This window comes from Larus michahellis, chromosome 9 (genome assembly GCF_964199755.1).
Source record: "Larus michahellis chromosome 9, bLarMic1.1, whole genome shotgun sequence".
In the NCBI taxonomy this organism is placed as follows: Eukaryota; Metazoa; Chordata; class Aves; order Charadriiformes; family Laridae; genus Larus; species Larus michahellis.
This window is the reverse complement of record NC_133904.1, coordinates 28,481,795-28,507,039: the sequence shown is the minus strand read 5'-3', so window position 1 is coordinate 28,507,039 and position 25,245 is coordinate 28,481,795. Positions and strand designations below refer to the sequence as shown.

General features: G+C 46.2%; 1 protein-coding gene across 4 annotated transcripts in view; it reads left to right on the top strand.

The window, feature by feature from the left end:
• Positions 1 to 2,837: 2,837 nt before the first annotated feature.
• The window catches only part of HTR2C (5-hydroxytryptamine receptor 2C), a 260,631-nt gene continuing 238,223 nt past the window's right edge, over positions 2,838 to 25,245 (top strand). For 2 of the 4 annotated variants that reach the window (XM_074600897.1, XM_074600886.1), the window contains exon 1: positions 2,838 to 3,724. The gene's annotated coding sequence lies outside the window, so the exon portion shown is untranslated. Of the gene's footprint in view, positions 3,725 to 6,737; positions 7,082 to 25,245 lie in introns of those variants that run through there. The other 2 variants (XM_074600895.1, XM_074600887.1) reach the window with 2 other exon arrangements.

Below are 25,245 nucleotides of genomic sequence, written 5' to 3'. Positions count from 1 at the left end.
GTGCAACTTGGTAACAGCAGATTCCCTGAAAAATGGACAAACTATTTCTTAGAAGATGGATTAACCTTCATGCACTATATGAGTGTAGTAGAAGAATAATCAATAAAGGGAGGTTAGATGTTAGATTTCAGGAGTAGAGCAGGTTAGCTTTGTAACACGAAGACGACTGAGGTCAGTATTCCAGGGTCTGCGGGCAGATAGCCGCAGTGTTTTGCAAGTGAGTTACTGGGGACAGCCTCGTCCTGCCAGGCTTCCGTCTGTCTCCTGCCCCTGCCTGTTTGGTTTTTTGTTTTGTTTTGTTTTTCCTAAAGCAGCCATTTCAACTAGGGATGTTGTTTCTTGCACAGCCCGTAGGGTTGGCCTGCTGGATGCTCTTGAATGCGCCTGCTGTCTCATGGATAGTCGCGCCTTTTGCCTGCTAGGCATGTCCTTCAACATGGACCCATCCGCCACCTGAGGGGTTTGAATTTCAAAAGGTTTTACAGTTTGCATTATTATTGCTAGGGTATAAGGTAGGAATGCAGTTTAAAATATGTTTGTAGAAGTTTTGAAGAGTTGTAGTTAGGTTTCTGACTTCCAAGGTTCGTTCTTTTAAAACCCCTGTAATGGTGGCTGTGCTTCTTCAGGTTTACATTTACTTATTATGCATTTAAAGCCTTTGGGAAGGGTTGTTCTGCAGCATTTTTCTTTGTGTGAAGAGATGAGTACTCTAATTGGCATACATTTTTTTGGTGGAACATACAGTTTAGTACAATTACGATGTGAATTTTGGGTCTCGCAGTGGTCTGTAGACATCTCTAATGATTCGGCTTTCTATAGCATGACACTTCACGGCATGATGTCTTCCTTAAACTAAAATCTTTTTTAAAAAGAAGTATCGTATTGCTTTGAATCAAAGAGATAACGTGCTTGCTGCAGCTAAGCGTAGCCCACTTCTACCCTCACACACACGTGCATGACTCTCGGTGACAGATCCGCTGGCTGACAGGAAGGTGTGACCCTGCCGGCCTGGGGTTTTCATGCCAAACCACTGCACTACACACAACGGAATAACTCAAATCAGCATTTGGTCTTATTAATGTAATAGGCAGATCTTTCCACTGAATTTAATTTTGATTGATTTGTCAGGTCTTGCACTTCAAAAAAAAAATAGTAATGCCTGTACGTAGAATATTTCTATTCAATATGCTGCAGGGAACTGCTACGTTTTGGGGCAGATATACTTGTAGTGACGTGATGGCAGTCACTGTGCTGTGTGTGCATACTGATCAGAGGAGTTCATGAAGCATTATACTTGAGAAATCCTCAGTTATGCTCTGTAGAACAAATATAATCTTTGATGATCAGGGGAAAAACTTCAGGAGTACAAAGCCTTAAGTGCCTCTGGTAGCATTTTGATTGCTACTTATATGTGTTTTGTAGGTCTGGTGTCAAAAAGACTTTCTTTAAGACACGTGATGCTTAATAAAGACAAATTTGAACTCGTTCACTGTGGTGTTTTTGCACAAAGCTGCACGGCCTGGAAGCAGTGAAATTTGTGTTGCGCTCATCTCGTGGGGCGATGACGTTTTAACAGCCCCTCTGCACTGGCACTCAGGCAAGCAGGTGTTTGTTATGCTGTGATGCCCCTTGGCATCAGCAGTAACTCTTCACTGATTCTCTGTTAATGGTATAAAGTCTGTACCTTTTCTTTCAGGCTATTTTCCAGAAAAGCCTGAAGTCAAACTATGCTTAACTTACAGCTTCTTCACCATAGTACATTCATTTTGTCCTTGCGTGATCAGGCTGAAATGCCCACGCTGCTAATAGCTTCCCTCGTGGCGATGAAGGCAGGTATCGGTCAGGTTCCTCTCGGTGCCTCCAGTGGGCTTGGGGAATCAGAGCTGTTAAAGGGATGCTGTGCGACCCAAAGCGGTTTAACAAGGTCCGGGGCTTCAGGCGACTCGGTCCTGCTCAGAGCAGTGTGTTGTGTACGGCAAGCACCACTCCTGAGAAACAAGGAGGATTCACAGGGTGAATTCCCTGTTTAAGAGACTTCTAGAGGGTGTTTTAGCTGCCTGGGGGGCAGGGGAAGGAAAAGCTTGATGTGAGCTGGAGTTCCTGGCATTGTTTTTGTTGCGTCTGAGCTGTGACATACTGGAGGACAAACCAGTGCCCCAGAGAGGGTACTGGGAGAAGCAAAGAGAGAACATGTGGCTGTTGGGTGGTGCACAACCCTCTGGCCGTAGCCCTGGGGCAGGAGGGAGGTGGGTTTAGGACCAGCAGCCAGTCTGAGACCTGCTGAACTCATCAGAGCTTTAGCATGTGTGGCACGTTGTATTTCAGTGTCTCGCAGCTCCTGGCTCTGAGAAGAGCTGCAGAAGGGACATCCTTTCTGCGTAACACCAGGGTGCAAAACTATACCTGCTGCTGCTGTAGCCCTGGCCACCATCTCTGGCGGGAGCAGTGCTACTAACCGGCTCTCCTGCCAGGCACAGGAGAGGGGCACCATGCCCCTGTGCTGCACCAGGCCCTCCTCGCCTGCCGGGGACGATGTCCGGGGTGGTGTGTGGGCTATGGCACGGCGGTGGCCAGCCTGCCCTGTGTCTGGCTGGGCTGCTGGCTGAGGGGCCAGCGATGGGGGTAAGCATTTGAGTTGGGGGACAGGGACTTGATTTGGGCTCCGGGGGATGCGGGAGGCCTCACTTCCAGACCCTGATGGGGGGTTCTCTGGCTAGCTGCCCCTTCCCTCCTGGCTCCCGGGTGCTCTCCTTGCCCTGGCCCAGACCGGGCTCCTGCCTGGGCTCCTGCAGCTGGGTGAGATGCTGGGGCTGTGGGTGTTTGCATCTCCAACAGGCACATGCGAGCAATGTGCCTTTAAGACTAGCAGGAGAGCAATAGTATCTCCCTCCCTCCTGTTAATTGTAGCATGTTTTTCAGCCATGCTTTCCAGTCACATTCGCAGGCTGTGGAGGGAGCCGCGCTGAAGCTCGCAGGCTGAGTGCCGCGCTCGCCGGCGGCGTGGGTGCCCGCAGGTGATGGGCAGCGCCTGGGGCCGGAGAGCTTTGTGCCAGAAGCAGGAATCCTGCACGCCTGAGTTTCGGTGACGCTGCCAGGCTCATCACGTCACCTGCGCCCCTCACCTCCTCGCCTGCACGGCCCTGGCCTCCAGCCGTGCGTCCAGTGCTGGCCACCCCACCCCAGTGGCCCTGGCAGGGGCTCCCGCTTTGCCAGTGCCCGGGGACCTGCAGCGGGCGACGCAGCGGGGGCGCGTGGTGCCTGGCCGGGGATGCTGCAGGCTGCCGAGGGGACACCTGGCTCCCCCAGCGCAAAGTGACTGCAACTAACTCCAGGTTGGGACTACTTCTCGGAGGATGCCCTGTGTGTCTCCAGTCGCTCCTCTCTGGCCTCCGCGCAGAATATTCGGAGTTGCTTGCTCGCCCCTGCCGAGGGGGCACAGAGGCATAGGCCTCCAGAGGGTTAAGAGCATCTGCCTTTACGCCAAGTGTTCGAGCAGGAAATAATCTGCAGAGATACATGTGCAGCAATTCAACTGCTGCTGCTCTGCCAGGCTGCCACTGCTGCAGTTCGGGGTGTGAGAGAAGCCGCGCTGCTGGCAGAAGATGCTGTCGTGGTGTGTCCGAAGCGTCAGGCATGGCAGCGGAGCCCCAGCTCTCTGAGCTGGGGTAAATGTCTCCGGCCAAGAGGAATTATGTTGACCTGCTGGCTCGGTCGGCTCACTGAGGTAGGTGCTGCTGCCTGTGCAATATGCCGTGATCTTTGCTGGGGGAATACAGTCCTCTCCTCAGCCTGGGCTATAAAATTAAAAACATCTTTCCGTGGGAACAGGGTTTAATTTGCAGGGTTTAATGCCAGACAGAAGTATGTACGTGTGGGTTTTGTGTGTGCAGCAGGGAGGAGAGACCAAAGGATGCCCGAGTGATACCTTTCATGCCTGGCAATAAAGTTGTTGCACTTAATTGGAACAAACTTGCCTTGGTCTCTGTGGAATGCCCCTGGGAGCTTTTGCTTCTCCCTGGCATATGACCTTTCGGAGGGGGTGGCTGCAGTATGCTGGGTTCCGCTTTGCTTGGGAAACAGGGACACAGTGCACTCTACAGGTCCCTTCATTCTGCTCCCCTGGACCTGGGGAGGACAGAGGACACCCACGCAGAGGGAGAAAATGCTGCTGAAAGGGAGGTGGTATGTCTTGGAGGAGTGAAATTACACCAAAAGGAAGCAGAGAGGTGCTTTTCCCTGAGGAAGAGGGAATTCTAAAGTCTAAGGCTTGATCTTGGTGTTTGGAAGTAGAGAAGGAAATTTGTTTTAGAAGCAGCGTGGATGTGAGTGGAGAGTTTTGTTCATCTCTGCTTCACTGCCTGCAACCTTTGCTTGAGGATTTTTTTCCACCAATACCTGGGAGAGAAAAACTGCCAGTGCCATCAGATTTCCTTAGGCTTGTTTAGGAAGGCGCCTTCTTGGGAAATCCCTACCAAAATCAGTAGCAGCTAATCCTGTTCCTTTCTCACCGGTGGGGTGTGCGTTTTTCATTTGTCTTGAGACCTCCAGTGGGAGCTTTGATCTGTAAAGATTAAGCTGAAAGGGAAGTTTTCAAACAATTTCCCCTGGAAAAGCAGGTTGTTGGGCATTGGATGCCTATTTGAGTTGGTTCTCCTGGTTGTTGTACATATGTATGTTTGCATGTTGGCTCCTGAGCACGTGAGCGCAGGCCCTGCCGAGAAAACCTGGCCGTGCAGAATAGGTGGGTGCTGCCCGGATTACGTGCCTGGATCACGCGGAGAGAGGCTTGTGCACGTTTCTGGCATTGCAGATCTATTGAGAGAGCACAGCTAACAGTGCCATTGCTGTGTAACAGTTTCAGAAGCGTTTCTGTGGCATCCTGGCAGAACAAATGTGTCATTGATAACTGCACTCTTCAGGAAAAAGAGCAGGACTGTCATCTGCACTGCAAACCTTTTTAGTCACTTTTGTTTTCTTTAGTTGGGGCTTCCTGACTGGAGCATGTTGCTACCTGAGCAGTTTGGTCAGAACGTTTATTATCGCCTCCTTATCTTCCCCAGGGCTGTTGTGACATGCTTGACTCAGCACTGATGTATCTCGTAGGAGAAGAATCCCCCTTTTTAGCTGTAATTTGGGCCCAAATGCAGGCAAGAACGTTTCCTTTTTCGCCAGATCAGGACACTTGTGCGTCCTCCTTTGGGATCCTGTAGAGAAGAGCTCTGCTGCTCTGCAAGAGCTCTGTGTTAGAGGTGGGGGAGCAGGAGTGGGTCTGGTGGATCTGCTGCCATGGATGACCCAAGAAGCCACAAGCCCTGCTGGGGATGGGGGCTGCAATGGTGCCTGGGGAGCAGCTGCTCCTCTCCGTCCTGGGAGAGAGGGTCCCTTCTTACTCACGTGCGATGTAGAGCTGGGCAGCAGTGCTCCATGGCAACGTTCCTTTCTCCCACAAAGGGGAGAGAAATCTCCTGGCTTCACTCAGAGAGGTGAAAACACAAACGTACGACCACCCAGTAGAGTCTCACCAGTGCAATACTGGTGTGAGGTCTTCTGAATGACTTCTCTCTAGAGGAGCACTTATAAAAGGCGGTGAGTGTTAAATAACCCAATTGCCTGTGGAGGAAACAGTAGAAAAATTATATGGTAGTCATCCCATTTACTGCTATTTGCACAGAGGCAGAACGGTGATTGGAGCTGGCTGAATTAAAGTAAAATGCTTCTCACAAACATGCTTTCAAAATTAATTTGGTGCTTGTCGGACAGCAGCTGGTTCAGTTGTCTTTGTGCTCCTATTCCAACAAGTGCATTTTTCAAAAAGTATTTTTGCAAAAACAGGAAAATGTCGGAGCGTATTCAGGTGTGCTGTGGTGGGACGGAGCGGATGGGAATATGTGCCTTACAGCTGTGCTCCCATCCGCTCAGGAAATCAAACCGGTACATTTGAACTACTGATTATTTCTAAGCAGCCTTTCTGGTCAGTAATAAAGTTTTGCTTTAAATTCTAATTATGTGGAAGTCGAGAACTATTTGCTAGTGTTAATAATGGTAATTCTTAAAATTGTAGTTTATTAAATGGGGACTGGCCAGCATTGCGTGTCACATGCGCTGTACTGGTGCTGTGCTCTGCCTGACAGCCACATAACCCCCCACCCCACCGAGCAGGGGCTCCCCGTGCGCCCCCACCTGCCCCGCTGCAAGATGGGGCTGCGCTTGGCATCTGTCAGGGCCTGCTGGTGTCCTGGCGGCAGCGATGGCGGCATCCCGGTGGGGTTTGCCTTGTCGGAGACAAATACCTGGCCTCATCCATCAGGCGCTGCGCCTGGGAGCTGCGCTGGGACAGCCGACCGTTGTGTGCTGCTGGGCAGTCACAGGTGGTGCAGGGCACGGGGAACAGACAAGGGCAAAGGGCATAAATTGAGTCTTCAAGAACAATTTGCTAGGGAGTGATTTCCCTGGTTTCTGTGGGGAGGTAAATGTCATTAGGTGCCTGCAGTCTTTCAGCAACCACAGCATTTTTATGCTTTGGATGCTGCTTGTAAACCAGCTACAGGTGATCAAGGCCTGTGGTCCAGAAACTGTTGCATCAGAGAGAAATCTGTGCCTTTCTGATAGTGCCTGGAGTGTCTTTAAGAAACTGTGCTGCTGCATTTGAAATCTATCTGGCTTTGTAGCACTTATAAAATGCATTCACAGTAGGTGGTGGCATCAGCCTCCTCTTAGTGAATGCAGATATTTATATTATGCAAAAGGTTTTCTCGCTTTGCTGCATTCAGATGATGGCTGGAGATACCATTCTTGTTAGATAAAAAATTGAGTCTGACTTTAGAGGTGAATTCAAAGAGCAATTTCTATTTAATATATATAGCAGCAAATAGGAACAAAGCTGCTTAAAGATTACTTTAATGATGAATCATTATATGGCTCTCACCAGCCTGAAAAGCAATAAAAGTCAAAATGGAGTGCTAGGATTTAGTCGCTTAGAGAACGCACAGAAAGGGACCTGTATTGCAGAGTGGGTTTTGCAGCACGTCGAAGTAAAAACGTTTTGAGGTGCGAAATTATCGAGTGACTTCCCACCCCAAAGGTAAGAGGCAGCTGCTACCTATTGTTTATTGTTCCAGGAAGTTATTTTCTGTGGTTGTTAGTCACTCTTAGTATTAATTTATTTTTGTTTTAAACCCTGACTGGTTTCCCCACCCCAGCCCTGTTTGAGGGCAGCTGCTGTCGTAATACTTTTTCTTTGGAATGCTGTAATTTTTTATTACTAATCCTAATTAAATGCTGTAACTTTGGAAAATCAGATTAATTTGAACCATCAGCCCGATGCAAATGCTGTAATCATCGGAGATCATAAAATGTTCGAGGGACCGTAATTTGACTACAGAGCTGCAGTGGCACGTGTTCGAGCATCTTGCTGCCTCTGTTCAGATGGCGTGGATGGTACCGTGTGCGCTTCTGCATAACGCAGCATGAATGGAAGTGGGACGTTCCTCAGCTGTTGCATGGCACTTTCTAGCCATAAGTTGACAAGCGCTAGAGAAATGACCCCACGTCTCCCATTGCTGAAATACTCTTTCTTCACTAAAACTGTATGAATTCTCTGGTTTCTGGACAGTAGACAAGGGGGCAGGTAAAACTGAGAAATTGTTGCACGCCAAAATTGCATTTTATTTGTGAGCCAGGTAGGAGTGGACATAATACAGGTATCCCCACTGTGACCCAAAATATTTCCACCCTCGGGCAACGGTCCGTGAACTCAGGTTGCACAGAAGCACTTCACATAGTTTGATCTCCAGCCAGGACACATGATTGTCACTTCAGTCTCCTGGGCAGTGGGACCGACACGGTGAGGTTCTGGTAACCTGGTTCCTTTTAGACCAATTTTTGGTATTTTGGTCTTTTTTTTTTTTGCCACAGAGATTAGGTATTTTGGTTCCAACTCAAGCAGTGGCAAAGTTGGTCTCCTTGCTTTGTCCCAGCATTATTTCTGAGGTGGTGACATTAGGGAAGCTCTCAATGGTCATTATGGACATAAGTACCTGGCACCGAAAGACAGAAAGGTATTAATCTGACACTGCAAACACTTACATCGGAGTTCATTGGTTTGACTTTCTTCACAGCAGAGGAAAAGGCACTCTGAGGGAGCCACTACCCCTGCTTATTTCAGGAATCTACGGTAATGTGAGGTGAATCGCAGGCTAGAAATGGCCAGTTCTCCCCGGTCATGCAGGTGGCTCAGGGGGTGGCTCAGCACTAAGTGAGATGAAGCCCACCAAGGTTTTCGTGGTTTCAGTCCTCATCCAGCAGACTGCTCAGCTCCACCTGGGCTGCCCCAGGCTCGTTGGAGGGGCCTGGTGGAAATGAGAGGCGCAGTGGAGGATCCGACCCCGCAGGTTTAACTCTGCCTCACTGAACTTGAGTCGCTTGGTCAATCCGTGTTATCGAGTGTGGCTGTGAGGCACACGCTGCTGTTTGCCACCGAGCATCCCAATAGCAGGTACCCCTCCTGTTCCTGCTCACTAGGACCTGGTGTTGCAACTTGACTGTAAATATCATCTCTTTGATTGGTACTACAAGTCATGCTTTCCCCCCGCTGTTAAATAGCAATAAAATCTTCCAGACTTGTACTTTCCAGGCTTTATGGTGAAAATGAAGTGGGAAAATTTGTGTCAGTTTAGAGACTGATGTGGATGGTATGTGTCTGTGTCAGTGGGCTTTGCGGATCTTCTGCTCCTGACCACTTTCTCACCACCTTCATTTTATGCAGGGAGTTACTCCTGCAGAGAGAAGACGGGTAGTATGAGGTTTGCCCCATAAAAGATTTTATATTTGGGATTTACCCAGCAGGCTCGTTTCAGCCGTACTGTGGAATTCAGGAGTGTGTTTTCATGCCAGGACTTGCAGCATTTGACCACCAATGCCTAGCCCTGTTCTTTTTCAGCATATGCAACACTCAGGAAGCTCTGGGCAGACATGTATGATTTTATAACAGTTATTGCTTGCAAAGAAAAAATAAAAAAGATTGCAGAAGCGTATTAATTATCCACAGTTTAATGTATACAGTGGTTTGCAAACAGTTATTGTGGACATTGTTATCTGAAAGACTGTAATTTTAATGGTTCTAATGGGGGCTATTGTAGGTCTACTGAAACTATTACAGTTATGGTTTAATTTTAACGTGGGCTCTATTTGGAAATGCCTGTGTTTTCAGTTTTTATGGTACCCAGTATTATGTGCTTGGCTTATGACAATGGAATCATAGTTCAGTACTGGAATGAATGTGAATATATCCATATCAAAGAGGTCTCTTGCCTTCATAACTTACCTATTCTTAAATGTTAATCACCACCTTCTCTGTTGTCTAAAATTGTGTGCAAATATAAAACCTCATGTAAACGTGTAAGTCTGAGCATTGTAGTGTGGATATGGCAAATACTGCCTAGCAGTCCTTGGCTCTGAAAGACATATGTGTTTGTTAGGATCGTGTTGTTTGACCTCCTGGTAACACAGGCTATAGAAAATCTCGTCCAGCAATGTCTCCTTGCCTGTCAGAAGCATATTCAGCCTTATTTAAAAAGTGCAGACGACTGGGACTCAGAGGTGTCCTGAGGGTAGTTGTTTCAGTGAGTAATTATTTCCAGTGATTTTAAAAAAAAAATATTCAATCTGAGTTTATTTCCTTGTTCCATATGTTGAATCTTCTTCCTTTGTCTACTTAATTAAGAAGCCTGCTAGTAATGGAAATCATTTCCCATGATGTGGACAAATCATTGTTCAGCCTTCTTTTTGCTCAAGTGATCATATCATTTAAACTCTGTCCACACAATCTGTTTTCAGGCCCTCAAATCCTATGCATTTCTCTCCCAGTTTTTCAGCATCTTTTTGAGCTGTGGACATGAGAGGTGGCTGTTCTGGGACAGCAGAACGGCATGTTCTACTAATATTCTCACTAACACCGTACGCAGAAACAACATCACCTTTCTAACCTTGGACAAAATTGCCTCTCTTCAAACATCCAAGTGTGTCATTAGATCCTGTAGCTCCAGCATGGCCCAGGCACCTCACATTCCATTCACCTGCCCTGACTCGCACATATATTTTTAAGTCTCTGATTTCCAACATACAGTTCATCCCTCTGTAAGTGGGGTAGATCGTTCACCATTGCATTCTTCGATCCTAGGCAAGTAGGGTTGTGTTTTCCCGCATTACGGTGTTTGATGTGCCTGACAGGGCCAGGCATATGAAGGGGACTTGAGCTGCTTGTCCGTCGCCATCTGGGCTTGGCAATATTTATCACTTAGTCCAGATTTCAGTTGCATTGGGCTGAGAAAGTTGTCTCTGTAGGCCCAGTTAAAAGTACTTCCATTCACTGATGGTTCCTCATTAAAACTATATTTTTTTTATTATCAGTGATTTTTGCAGCATTCTGTAGTGATTTCGTGTAGTGATATTCTTACAGTCAGTATGTGGTGTGTCACTGAGCTGTTTGCAAAAAACAAGCCTTTAATGCTGGTACAGCTGCTATTTTTTTTCCTCCCAACCTGCTTTATTAAGCGCATTAAAAATCACCTCAGGATTATCCAAGAGGGCTGACTGAGGTTCCCATCACATCCAGGTACAGGGTTCCCTGCAGTCGCAGCCATCTCTGCTGCTTTCTGCTTCCTGATGGCCACTGGGTGATGTTCTCCAGGAGAGGCAGCGGAGATTTCTGTTGCTGTTGAGGTATTCATAAAACACCTGTGACAAAGATAAAGCAAATTACAAATCTGGTGTTTGATCACTCTTCTGTTTCCCCGTACTTTTTGTCATTTTAGGGTTTCCTGTTGGTGTTTAATTTAATTACTTTTCATTCCGTAGGAGTTCAGTCCCATAGCAGTTGCTCTGTGATGCTGCTCTGGGGCTCGCGTCCAGGCTGGGTGACCATCTTGACCACCTACAAATGCTGGGGTAGTATATCCCTTTGTCATCTATCCAAAACTCTCCCGTTCAGCTCCTCCCCTCACACTGCTGGCATCTGGGTCTTTTCCTTAGTTTGATCGTCTTTTTCCACTGCTCCTCCCTTGAAGTACTTCCCTTCCAGCAGGAATATGGAGTAAAACCTTTCCTCCTCCACTTGCTGTGGTGTTGCTTTTGATTTCCCATCCCCTCAGTGCTCACTCTGGTATTATTTATGATTTTAGCACCCCTTGTACTTACACCTGGGACTCTATGATTCCACCTTGATTACTTTTTTTCTCTCTCTTTTTGCCATCTTCATTTTTTCACAGTTTTTTCTTGAACAGTCCATTTGTTCCCTTGACATAACAGTTACTGACAGCCTGGTATCCTGTCTCCAACAGTGGCAAATAGCAGATGCTTAGAGAATAATATAAGAAACAGGGTGAGAATATAATAACCCTAATATATCCTGCCAGCAGTGATCAGTGTCACGTACGCCCGACTGTGTTGTGAATGTGTTTAAGCACAGCCCAGTGGGGGATGTAATGTCTAAAACCATGTGGGTGAGGAAGGGATGATTTTACAAGATGGCAAATTTCCCTGCGTAACCGCCTCTCTCCAGAGCGTTGCCCTGGCCTGGCCTTGCTGTGGGCAGCACCACACTCCTCTCTGAGCCAGGCCTGGCGTTCTGCAGGGCTCCTCACAACCGAGCGAGCCGGAGCTTGTGTCCCTCGGAGGCTCCTTGAGAAGATGATTGCAGTGTCCAGATGAAGGGAGGAGTCCTTGCGTTTGGCTACCAGCTGTTAGATGATCGTGCTGCCCAACAGGTTCCTCTAGCTTTCAAGCTCTGGCTAGTTGTAACACAAGCGGACATAGCTGGAAGTGTGATGTTGTAAAAAATTTTGTGGAAATCATGGCTACAGAGGGGAGGGAGAGACCCAAACCAGCATTCCTCACCTCCAGAGAGGTTACAGGTGTCTGTCCTGCCTGGGAGCACGACCAGCCATGGGAACGGTGGCCAGGCAGCACGGGCTGCACTGCCGCTCCTCCCCATCCATGGTGAGGAGATACAGGGCTTCACATGCAGCACGTGGCGGGCTGTGAGGGTTACCGGGATATGGACTTTGCTGTGGTGTGTTACAGCAGCCCAGGTCGTAGGAGGATGGATGTGGGGGGTCTGTGGGGATTTTTCTGTCTCCGTCTTCATAGTTACTTTGGGGTTCATTCTTTATTTCCAGATTATTTGTTTTCTGAAAACTTCTCTGATGTTCCTTTAAATCTGAAATAAGGTCTGAACTATGTAAAGCAAGTAGAAAATATTTTTTAATTTTTAAAAATGCTAGGTTTGAAGTTGCATTTAAAAATATCCCTATTAGCAAGTGGAATATATTATCCAGGGCACTGAGCAGCTAAATCAGAGGAGTGACGTTGCAGGTGTTAGACCTCTAATTACTAGTTCTTCAGTTGTGCGCTTCCTCTGTTACCATCACTGCTCTAGCAGCCAACACGCGTACCGTAATTTGATTTCTCCTCAGCTGATGGTCAGCTGTACTGGTAGAAGGATTTTATTTCAGAGTCATATTTTCTTCACGTGATTTTTTTTGGGTTTTTTTGTGGTTGTTGCTTTGTTCATTACTGTCTCCAAAATTTTTGAAGAATTCCTTGGAACTTCTGTAGGATAACATATAAAAGACCAATGGGAAGATGCAGGCACTTTATTGACATGACTGGCCTTCATTACCCAGCTCTTCACGGTTTGACCTCACCAGTAAGGGTAAGGGTTCTTCTGTTCACATAGGGGATTCCGTAAGTCCCTCCAGCTCTAACCGCTGCAGTGCGTGCCATGGGATTGTTGAATAAGATCGGCCATTGTTCTTCCTGTCTATTTCCCCCCCCTGCTCTCCCAGAAGTAGAGGAGTGCCTCCCATGAGCTGTGCCAAGTGATGCTCGCCGTGGCTTTCGGGGATGTTGAGGAGTGCAGGGTGAAGCGCGCAGTGTGCCTTTCCCCCATGGAGGTTTCCAACTTTGTGCGAAGTTGTGCGTGCCAGAGCTCAGGAGCCAGTGCATATGTAAATTAACTTGTTATAAATTCAGGGCAGAAAGGCACATAATTTCTTTGATGCCAAAAGGACCTGCATCTAGAGACTCAGGGTAGAAATATGTCTACCGATATATGTTTTACTTCTGTATAAATCGTCTGTTGGTATAGCACACTATTCATTTAGCCAGTGACAGTGCAATTTGGGGTGATACGAAACAGTCACAAAGTAATAAAGACTGCCTGAGAAGAAAATGTGTGCTAAAGCTCTTAGGTGTAATGCTAATTTGAATAAAATATGTGCTCTGTTGGGGCTGTGGCATATTTCTCTTAGAAGCCTTAATAATATTCAAGCCTTGGATGCTTAAAAGTTGGTTTTCTTCAAAACGAAGATGCTGTGATTATTTAAGAACCTTTAGACTCATTTCTAGGTTGGGTTGATGAATTCTGCTCTTAAAAGCACGTTTTATGGGTATGTTAGCAGTAGGGTCACCCCTGCCTGTCCAATGTAGGGAAACGCAGCCCGTGGCGCATGGGGAGAACCCAACGGCTCGCGGTGCTGCCAGGTCTCCGGTGAGGCTGATGAGCAGGGGCCTGTTAAGCGGATGTTACTTTAACGATTGTTCATGCCGATACGGTGCGTACAAAAGAGCGTAACTCTTTCTAAAAGCTGAATAAAAATAAATGTTGCAAAAAGAAATCTCCGAACTTTCTAGTAAACCAAATAGTAAATATGCCAAAGGGTAATAGAAAGCCATTCTACCTGTGTTTCGGGGGGGCAGTTTATTGCCCCTGCTCTTTGCTTCTCTAAAGCTTATTCACTGTCTGGACGTTATACTGTAAAATCCTTCGCTGAAGTGATGGCCTAAATTTGGGTAGACTGGAGTTATTGCTGCCATCTTGCAGTGCAGATGTGTCGTGGTGCAAACGCTAAACCAAAAAAGTCTTACTAGCTTTAAGTACACCTTTCTATATATTAAAAGGTAAGTGTGCATTTTTAAATGTTTTGAGTATCGGAATGTGGGTTAGGGCACAGTCCTGACAAAAGGCTGCTGTCTGGACAGTGTCAGCTCACGGGAGTGCTGGACGAGCTCCCCTTTTCAGCCTGAGAAGCAGCATTTTTTTTCCAAGGTGAGATGAAACGTTTTAGTCTGCCGTGAGCCCTGAAAGTAATACGTGTATTAACTGGAGATTTAAACTTTGTCCCTGGCCGCTGCTGGCTGTAGATTTTGTGGTAGTTCTCTTTTCATTTCTCCAGCTCTTGTTGTAGAGTTTGTGTTATTTCGCCTGTCAAAGGAGGCTGGAGAAGCTTGGCTCATCTTAGGCCTCAGTTAATTTTCTAAAGAGCTGCAGGGGATGAGGTGTGGTTTTCCCCTGGCTCTTTCAGCTGTGGCAGGGCAAATACTGGATCTTCCTGCACTGGATCCTCCTGTAAGCTGGGAAGGAGCAGAAGCAGATACTGAGCTAATGATGCTGCTTTGGGAGAAGAGATACCCAGGAGGGCAAGTTTCCTCCCTCCCTCCCTGCTGAAGCCGAAGCTCCGTGTGCTCCCAGGGGTCCCTTCCATTGCTGCTTGGGCTCATGTGACTCCTTCCCTATCTCTCCTCACCTCTCAGAAAACACAGTTTCAAAGGTCACAGGTTTTTTTAATGTATATCTTAGAGGGAGGAGATGGCTTGCAGCAATTGTTTTATTGTCCTGCCTTGTAAACTCCTCAGTACGTGCATACGCCGTGTGGCAGGGCTAGAGGCAGTTCTGCCATTGTCCCAGGCCGTGAGATGACCCCTGGGTGTGGGTAAGCAGGCTGAGGAGGGTTCTTTTTGTTTCAGCACTGGAATTATTTTTGGATTTCTTCTTTTAACCTGACATTTTTAAGTCCATCCAAACTTTAGGGTGTTGTTTCTACGGTAGGCTGCTTAGCATCGCCACTCTTCCTGAGGGCACAAAGAGTTAAACTGCCTGAGCTCTTTACATTTTGAAATACAGCTCTTTAATATTTACAGGTATTTTCACATTTTTGATATCACCGTTCTTAGGATATGTTAGGAAAGTTCATACTTCCCTGATGAGTGCACAGTTCAGCATGCCGCCATCTAAGTGTTGCGTGGTGACTTGCAGAGCAGTGTAAAATGACTGTGCTGATCTCGGGGAGTGTTTATTTCTCCCCCAGTATTGGCATTTTGGAGGGGGAAAAAAAGAAAGGGGGAAAAAAAAAAGACTTTTGTTTCATGCCACGCAGCTGAGCTTTATTCTGGTGGCAGATCTCGGGAGTGCTCCGTGTGTTTCCCTCAGTCTGTCAGATGACACATGTGCTAAATCAACCTTCCTGACTGGTACAGCCAGTGAGGTCCATGACAAACATCCCTTGACCGTAGCACTGCTATGTGTAAAACGGCATGATGGAGAGTGGAGCCGGGATCTGTGCCCATCTCAGCAACGTGTTATTTGTTTAATGGTCATGGATTTAACTTGTCATGATTAGTGGTCATGGATTTAACAGACTGAGAGAGTTGGGGTTGTTTAGTCTGGAGAAAAGGCGGCTCCGAGGAGACCTTAGAGCGGCCTACCAGTATCTTAAGGGGGCCTACAAGAAAGCTGATGAGGGACTTTTTAGGATGTCGGGTAATGGTAGGACTAGAGGGAATGGATTAAAACTAGAGATGGGGTGATTCAGACTGGACGTTAGGAAGAAGTTCTTCCCCATGAGGGTGGTGAGACACTGGCCCAGGTTGCCCAGAGAGGTGGTGGAACCCCCATCCTTGGAAGTTTTTAAGGCCAGGCTGGATGGGGCTCTGAGCAACCTGATCTAGTGGGAGATGTCCCTGCCCATGGCAGGGGGTTGGAACTAGATGATCTTTAAGGTCCCTTCCAACCCAACCCATTCTATGATTCTATGCTTCTATGATTCTAAATTTCCTGAGCGCCTCCTGCGAGGGATGAAGCTAGGAGAAGTGAAGTGACCTGGCATAGCTGTAAGACAGACATTTCAGTTTTTGTGTAATGCTTCCCAGCACGCCTCTCCCACGCTGTCCAAAGGATCTCTTAATTAAGCCTTTACAAGCTTAGCTAGTCATGTAGCTTTAACGCTCTGTTTGTCATCAAGTTATTAGCTGTGGCTGAAGGAAGGACTAAATCCAGAATCCAAATGAAAGACTCTCAGTATATGTGTAATAAACAAAGAAACAAGCCCCAACCTCTTCTTACCCTCTAAACAGCATCACCTTACAGCTGCACCAGCGTTCTCGTGCAGAGGTGGTGTCCTGGGCCATGGATTCCAGAAGATAATTTTGATCAGGAGATGACTATCAGCCACATCACTGCCCCAAGCAATGGTGAATTCAGAACCCTCTGTAGAGTGTGCAGGTGGGTTTACAGTCTTGTCTTACGTTGATGCAGAAGACCGCATCTCCCAGAGACCAGTGAAAAGCTCGCTGGAAACACTTTGTGAATAGTAATTATAGAGCTGTATTCACCTCTGATTTTTGTTTTGAGAGTTCTGGGAGGAAGACTGTGCATGCTGAGATAGAATTTTCTCTTTTGCTATGTGTTGCTCAGGGACGTATTTTTTTGCTTCTGGCTGATTGAGGAAAAATGAGAAAATACTTAAATGGAACACTAGACTTTCTAGTACTATGAAAAGCATCATAAGGGGCTGGCTGTATGTTCTAATGGCAGCGGTTTCTTTGAGGATGGGTAGCTGAGAGGTCAAGCTTGAAAATCTTGATAAAATTTTCGAAGATAGTTCAGTTTAGTCAGGATGATAGGTTTTTGATTGGAGAGGAAATAGAAGAAAAGAGTGAGGCCTTCTGTTTTAATTTTTTTTTAAAGATGACAGGAAGAGGTAGCTCCCTTTGCACAAGAGGCCCTGTTATCCTTCTCTTGTTTTGCACAAATGTAGATGCTGACTCTGGAAAAGATGAATATCCAAGGACAAATTGCTGCCTGGAGTTGTTGCACCCATCTTTTGTATTAGCTGTTGCTGGACTTCTCTATAGATATCCATTGCAATGGCAGTGTTGGGGTGTATGTAATTCTGGAAATGCATTAGGTTTTTAATGACTTCTGAGGCTAAACGACCTGTTTGTTAACAGTTCTTTGGCTGTCAGAAAAGGTTTTGAGAGTGCTTGGAGTTTACAGATTGTGTCATCTGTCTCCTGGGGTCCATGGCAGTTACTGCTATGGTGAAGCTCTGCAAAGTGTTGACTTTTTGGATGACACGGTTCATTTCTGTGCAATCCCTGAGGCTTGTCACAGAATCTAGCATGTCCAGATTAAACTTTTTCCCAAATTAGTGACTTTTATGTGGATGGGGATTGCAAGCAAGGAGGGAAGGATATTAAAAAGGGAAGTTGTATATGGATTTAGTGAATAAAAGCTACATAATATTTATACAGCAGCTACATCCTCTTAAATGCCTTTGAATATCACACCCGACAGCACCTCTCCAAATACCGGGTAGTGTTTCACTGTAGCTGCAGTGGTTGAGGTGGACTGTGAGTCCCAAGCTTCTGAGGGGTTCCTTAAATCAAGACACTGAGTCTTTCAGAATAAATATTTTACTGCTCAGGTTTACACTGTGTGATTATTAACAGCACTGAATAAACGTGTGAAATCCTAGAAGCTGTGTGCAGTGTCTTACCCAGAAAGGTCCCTGGTAGCTGTGAAAACTGTGGTGACAATCAGCAAGGGATGATGTCCTCAGGAGCCGCAGTCTCCTATGCGTTATGGGGAGAGGAAGAAAGAAAGAGAGGGGCTGACCCTCAGCGCAGGAACTTCTCACGTCTGCAGCTGAATACCTGCCAGAGCTGAATGGAGAAGTAGCTCTTTTGTCTCCAACTTGCAGAAAATGCCCCTCAGAACAGCTCTATCCCACTCTATCCTACATTCAAAATAAAGATGTTAACTTGTTTTTCTGTCTTCTGATTGCACTCAATGAAATGCACAAATGCTGGCGGGATGAGGCTGAATATCATGTTCTGAATGTGCAATAGTCTTTTCTTCTGAGAGGCTTTATTTTATGATTTAATTATTGCATGACAAGGGCTTGTCTGCGCTCATAATAAGAAGGCAATTTAATTGAATTCTCAATTTTATAGGCAGGAGCTAAACAAGAATTACTAGAAGGTGTTTCTCATGATGTTGACAATTCTCCTTTTATAACACTTATTTATAGGCATTTCATGGCTGACACAGATGTACGTACAGAAATAGTACATATTTATAGACTAAGTCTATAGTTTAAGGCAAATAAGCAGGCCTTGCCTTTAGTAGAATATTTTCCTGCGTAAGGACTCTGATTTTAAATAGTGTGGATAATGGTGTCTTTCCTATGTGAGGAGAGTATGGCTATGACTCATAGTGTCATAAATACTACAGCTATTACAGTGAGCATCCAAGTGAAATTACACAAAATTATATATTTGCCAGGGTTCTTTTCTCTAACGGCCAAACTTCAAAATAGAAAGCTTTATTATGCATTTTGATGCATTTGAACTACTGAATGTTCTTGCTGGCCCACTAGACAGTTTAATAGGGCTCCTGAACATCATCAATAATTCATGCGTCTCTTAAACAAGGATGCGGTACTTGTTGTTCTACTATAATCTGAGCATAGGATATTGTGAGCTACTATGGGATGCTCTGGGACATGCTCAGTGCTGGCCCTTGGCCTTAGGGAGGTGCAGGGTTCTTGGATTTGAACCCCTGTGGGTGGTGCTCCCAGGCAAGGAGCTCCTTTGCCCTCACCATCACTGTTGCTTTCCCTGAAAGGGGGACGGTTGTTAGCTGAGGACGTGGTGACTTCCCCTCAGGGGGACTTGCCTGGTGGAAATGGTGTAAATCATCCCCAGCCTCTGACTCTCGGTGCTGACTGGACCAACGATGGGAAAGTGATGGTGCAGGTGTGAAGGGGAGCCAGGGCTGGGGGGCAAGGGGGTGCAGCATTAGCAAAAGCGGAGCTGAGGGTTAAACTGGAGTGTGCTGTTCCAGTTCAAGACAGAACTGAAAATCCTTTCTGAAATTATTTTAGAATATGTGAACTGATATTTATGACGAAACCTAATGGGATGTGATATTTTTTTCTTTTGAAGTATGTTTTTGACTTTATTGTTTTTATTCTGTGACATCTCTTGTTATGCTAAATACCATATCCAGGCAGAAGGTTTTAGAATCAAAAGGTATGAGAAGGGCCAAGGGTGAGTACAAGGAAGGCTGTCCCCAAGGGCCTGTCCTCTTGACATGCCTCAGGGAGTTCTGCTGGCAACACTTGCTGTCTTTGCTCTCATTTTACCATTGGAGAACGAAGGCATGCAAAGCATTGAGGCACGATGTGTCCAGGATGAGCATCTCGGCAGAGCTGAGATGTGACTGTGAGTTTCCCGGAGAGCAGTGCAGTCTTTTCCTGCAAGAACTTCATCCTTTAGACTCGTCACATTCGAGCCATACTCACGTGTCTCTACAAATAGAGAAAGAAGTTACAAAGAGTTCAGAAATAGAGAGCGGAGTGTCTTCCACAGGTATTCCTGAAAACTATTCACAGTGCTATTTTTGAGTAAGACTTTGTTGCACAAAGAGCAGTAACTCATCAGATAAATGCAAGAAAACAATACATACAACCATTGAAGTCAGAGTTTTACTGCAGGTGGAACAAGTGCGAAGTCAAGACCTACTTCTCCCTGTTTGAACTTATTGTTCTTTACCAGGCTTCTAAGAAAAGTCTCATGCTGAGTTCTGTATTTGCTAGCTGGATAATGGCCAGATTGTGCCCCATCTTTGTTCAGGATGCAGAAGAGTGTGAAGAACTCCATGGCTATGCAGCTTTCAGGAGTCAAGCTACACCCCCCAGGCAACCGTGAGCTGTATTGGTTTGAAAATAGCTTTTTTTTGCAGCTAGCTGAAGGGCTGGTAGCGCAGCACAGTGTTTCACCCTGCTAGCGTGATGTCTGTGTTCAGTGAGCTGAGGAGCAGCAGGAGTCTGTTCAGCTCTGTCCCATCCTGACATTGCTCAGGGCTGGGGGAGTCGCAGTTTCACTGGCACAGGTTCCTGTGTTCTTTATGCCTTAGGCACGGGGATTCTAGGAAAAATGGGCCAGAGCTCCCATTTTTCCATCCAGACCTAACAAAGTGCAGCTCGTTCTGGAAATAGTTTTCAGGTGGTGGGTGTGTTTGAAAAGAAAGATGATGGTTCTTCGTTTGCTTTTGGCTGTAATGATGGCATTAAGATTTCAACATTTCTCTCTCAACTGCTGCATTTCAGTAATCCTTTTCCTCTGGCTGGCTGGAGTGCTTGGGCTGAGATGAGATTTCTGTCTCTGTGGTGGAAGAGCAAATGATCGAAGTGGCTGACGGTGATTCCCAGCCATCTTGCACTTATGCCCCAGAGTGGTCACTAGTAGGAAAAGGCCAGTTGTTCCATCCAAAGGGTTACCAAGCTTCCTTGTCTGGGACACGCAGCCTCAGCAAACCCACCTTCTCTTTAGGCTGTCAGCAGGGCACCGGAGATCATAGCTCGTGTACCACGCAGGACGGCATTCGTCGTGCGGAAGCTGGATATCCTACCATTTGAATCTACAAGATCAAAGCTTATTTCCGAGATGTTTGAATCTGACATGAAAGGGCTGTGAGTCCCCACTAGCCGTGGCTGGGCTTTGAGCAGTGCTGCCTCTGCTGCCTGTTGCACGGCTGGAGCTGCTGCTTACACAGTGGTGCAGGTCGTGTTGCTCCTGCCCAAACTGTGCTCAGCACCAGTGGAGTAGCTCTGAAACGTGACAGGGTGATACCGTTTCAGAAGGAATTATTTTATCCCTATTTTCCTCTCTCATTGCTGTGACAAGTGCTGGAGTCCCTCCAGACTGTCAGTGGGCTACAGCCTGGGACCCTCTTTTCAAATCTGTTTTCTTTTTCTTTTATTTCTTAGTGTCATGTTTGTTTCCATGGAAACCCCCCAACCTAACTCAAATTATAAGACTGTCAGGTGCATAAACCTCTTTAATGCTGTCATTAGAAAGCATTCTCAGCTCCGGACGGTTGCTCATCGTATGTCCTATCCGGCAGGCAGTGTGGTGGCAGGAGAGGCTACCTGGCCACCAAACCTTGCTGAGAGCTTTGGCAGAGATGGGGAAGCTGCATCCCTGGGGCGGAGGTTCCTTTGCCTGGTGTTCCTTAAAGCTGTTGTGCCCATGACAATTACATCCATAGGGAAGGAGGAATATTTTGGCATTTTCAAAAGGATGTGCCTGGGTTACATGTAAAAGCCTGTCTGCAAAGTTCATATTGAAAGGAACAGATTTACAACAGTCGTACAAAAGTTAAACAGAAAACACGTTGTTTCCAGGAAAAATGCATTAACCACAAAGCGTGCCTTGGAGTGAGGTATCACTTCTGTCACTGAGCAGGGAAATATGCCTGGGAGATATCCAGGCAATCTTTGTGTCCGTAGTGCTGCGATGAATAAGAATTGTTGATTAGCATTAATATTTCCCCTCCTGCTTGCACCCTGGCATAACATAAACTGCTCGTCTTCTCCTTTCATCCCACCCCTACTGTTGTCATTGAAGGAGAACATCAGTAACAGAAAAAACCTTACTGTAATGACGTAGAGACAAGAGTACTGCGCCTGAAAAAATAGTTTTTCCCTTCCTGTCTTTGTGAAGCTTTACAGATACTCTCATATTGGTAACCACTTTTAGGAAGTGCCACATTAGCAGGACAAAAACACAGCACATAAGAGAATTTGCAGCCCTTTTAAGGAAGAGCCGTTAGACTGTGAGATAAAATGCGGCTCGGCATCTCTCTAAAAATAAGATATTTGCATCTGTACAAGGACTTCAATTTTGGTAGCCAAAAATAGTCTAGGCATCTTCATTGTAATTATTAAGAATTACTAACTTGCACAATTACTGCTTTGAGAGAGATGTGAACGTACACGGTGTTTCAGAGGACATGGAGAAGTGAAGAATTTATTGCTATTAAAAAAACTGGAGGAGGTTATTTGTTTGCTGGCATGTAGTATAGGAATTAAAGAATTGCCAGGCAGGAGAAGGCTTCAGGCCTGTCGCGCTTGTCGTCTCTGCTCTGACAGACGCTAAGGTCAGGCATCACAGAGAAAGAGAAGAGCCTTGTCTTCTGAGAGGTGGGATAATGTCTTCAGCCAGTGAAAGCCAGTAGGTGGAAGAGGGAGGACAGCAGGGATGCAGAACGGGTATTACTTTTCTTATGGCTTTTTTTTTTTTTTTTTAAAAAGGCTGTCACTTTACATTTGAAAAACCCTAAAAGAAAACCATCAGTTTGGAAAGTGGTCAGTGCCAGGAGGTTGTTTCACATAAATCAGCAGCTGCTCTGGTTTATGGACACCAGATTTTGGTGCTCAGAACCTCCTTTCCACGTTGCCAGTCACACAGCCGTAGCCTGAGGACTGCCTTAGGGCCCCCTGAACTCAAGGAGCGAGGGGCTCATTATTTATTGATTGGATCTTGGATCATGCTCAAATAGCAGGATTGGGCCCATGCGGCCTGCAGCAGGAGTTGCTGCAGCGTGGAGCGGGGCGCTCAGGTCATGGACTTGCTGATCATCTTCTTACATGATGCAAGAACAGTAACCTTTTCTGGAACTATTGCAAAATGCCCACAACTCTACCTCTTAGAATTGTCTTCGCATACCAGGTAAAATGATTTTCCGTTTTCCTTCTTGTCGTGGTTTAGCCTCAGATGGCAACAAAGAACCACGTGCCGCTCGCACGTGCCTTCCTAATACAGGAAGGATCGTAAGAAAAGGCAAGACTCTTGGGTTGGGACAAAGGCAGTTTAACAGAACAGCAAAGGGAACAGGCAAACAACAACAACACGGACAGGGGAATATACAAACGCGATTACGGAACCGCCGCTCCCCGCCGCTCGCCGACCGGCCGGACCCGGGACACCCCAGCCCGCTTTTAAGCAGCAACTTCCTGCCCCCTCCCCCGGCAGCTCAGGGTGGGCGTGGCTCACATGGCATGGAATACCAGGAAAAGTTAACCCTATCCCCACCGGAACCAGGACACTTCTGTAGAACTGTAGCCGTGCACTGTCGTTCTGTAACGGGATGGCATCTTCCCACTCAGCGGTGCGGATCAGCTCCATTCTTCTTCATCCTCTCGGTAGCGTCTGTCAGGTTTCTGTATTGGCTTTTTGTTTTTCATTAACTTATTGCATTGACTAAAATGGATGAGATAGGATGGACTTTTTGCGTGAACACTGCCAGAACCAGAAGCCTAAAATAGGGCTGTGCTAACAGGTGCAGATACTCCTTGTGGACATACAGGTGCCAGCTTGCTCTTCCGATGGCTTCGTTCATCGGTTGGGTTGTGTCTGCTCCTGCTGGGCTCTGCTGCAGACTACCGTTTGGCCATCATTTTTGGCCTCCGTAAGTATTTCCTGATGCAGAATGCTGTTGGAATAAGCTCTTAACACGCCTGTCTTCTGGTCCTTGGAAAGCCCCATTTTTCCCAGCACATTTTCTTTTGAAGTCTGATTCAAAGCCCATTGTAATCGGTGTAGTCTCCTCTGCATTTTAATGCCGCCAAATCGATGGTCATGCGTTTAGGAACAAAGAACATCGCCTGCATCTGTGGGGTGGGAGGGTTCCGTGATGCTGAAAGGGACGCGGGTGTCATGCTGAAACCTGGCCGCGTGTGAGCTGGGCTCTCCCTGCAGCCCGACGCGGCCCCCGCGCGGCCCTGGCGGGGACGGAGCCTGGCTGCCCCGCGCCCCGCTGATGGGATGGCTGCCTCGCCATCAGCCCCGTGCCGGTGGTAACGCCGTTTAAAAAGGGTTATAGCAATTGGTAGAGGGTTCAGAAAAGTTCTGCAAAAATCACTGCATGTCTGTAAAACCTGCATTTTTAATGAGAGGCTCAGTCCAGTTAAAATAAGGTTAAGAGGATACTTGCCAGAACGGTACAAATACTACAGCAGGAGATTTACGGTCGCAGGAAGCTTTTTAAACTAATAGGCAAAAGTGGAACTGTACAAATCAGTGGACAGAAGCTAAAATTAGACTAATACATGTTGAAAGAAGTGTAACCCTAAAAAACCTTACCTAAGAGCAGAGTGGATGTGTATCACTAAAAGTCCTGAGGAACAGAGCAGTTTTGAAGGTCAGCACGTTGCTGACTTCCAGGGTACCTGCAGGAGACTTGGATTAAAGATTTCCCAGTTATATGATGTGCAAGACCACATTAAATGTTTAGACTCTGCTCTTGGCCTTAAAGCCTAAGAACTTGGCAGTCACTGATGTGAGTGAGCTTTGGAGAAAATTCTTTCAAAATCACAGTGTTAGGTGCTAATTCCCGTAAGGATCTGGGCTACATTGCCCAGGATTGCTCTGGGACACGATGATTTTTAAAAGAATTCTTTTTCTTTGCTAGTTTGATTTAATTGTTTTGTTAATGTCCATTATTTTAAATTGATACTTCTTAGCATATCTTTTTGTTGGAGCAGCTTTTAAGTATAATGTTTTAAACTATATATAAAATTATCTTGCTGATGCTTATGTTTTCTCCCAAGAGCAAAATCTCTAGCTAAATATTCTGGGCATGCAATGAAACTGTCTTTAATAAAACCCCTTTGAAATGCACATACTAAATAAGTGAAGAAAGGAAGGATAGGTGAAGAATATTTTTTTTTTCTTTCACCATTTTAAGCTGTAGTGATCTTAGATGTTGATCACAGATTTAAGAGGTATGAAATTATCAGAAAGATTTTCTTTTTTCCCAGGTTTTACTTCCCTTTAAACAGCTGCTATCAGATTTACAGGTCACTAGCTGTGTTGCAAATAGGATTTTATACTAAGATCACCGTTTTGAGATTACAGCTACTTTTTTTTATACGGTATTTATTACAGAACAACTGAATAAATGTTCTATGCGTGATGTCCTTTGAGTAGCACTCTCCCTTTTCCAGTTCTGTAATACCATGCCCAGCTGAAAGCGCCATCTCGTTCCAACACCACGCAGCCAGATCACAACCCGGCACCATGTGGCACCAGCTTAAGTCCTGCATCTTCCTTAACTCTTTGTAAATTACATGCTTTGGAGAGCAGAAAGTGATTTTGGTTTTGAAATACTTCTCAAGGCAGGCTTGCCTTGGGAAGCTGTAAGCTGCATTCATGCCTTGGAGATTTTTAAATTCACTAAAAGACTTAAGCTTCAGTAGAAGCAGAGGGCGTGGGTCACTGTGGCAGCGTCACAAAATCCAGATGGATGACATTTTAATGCCAGACAGAATTGTACTTCTGGAA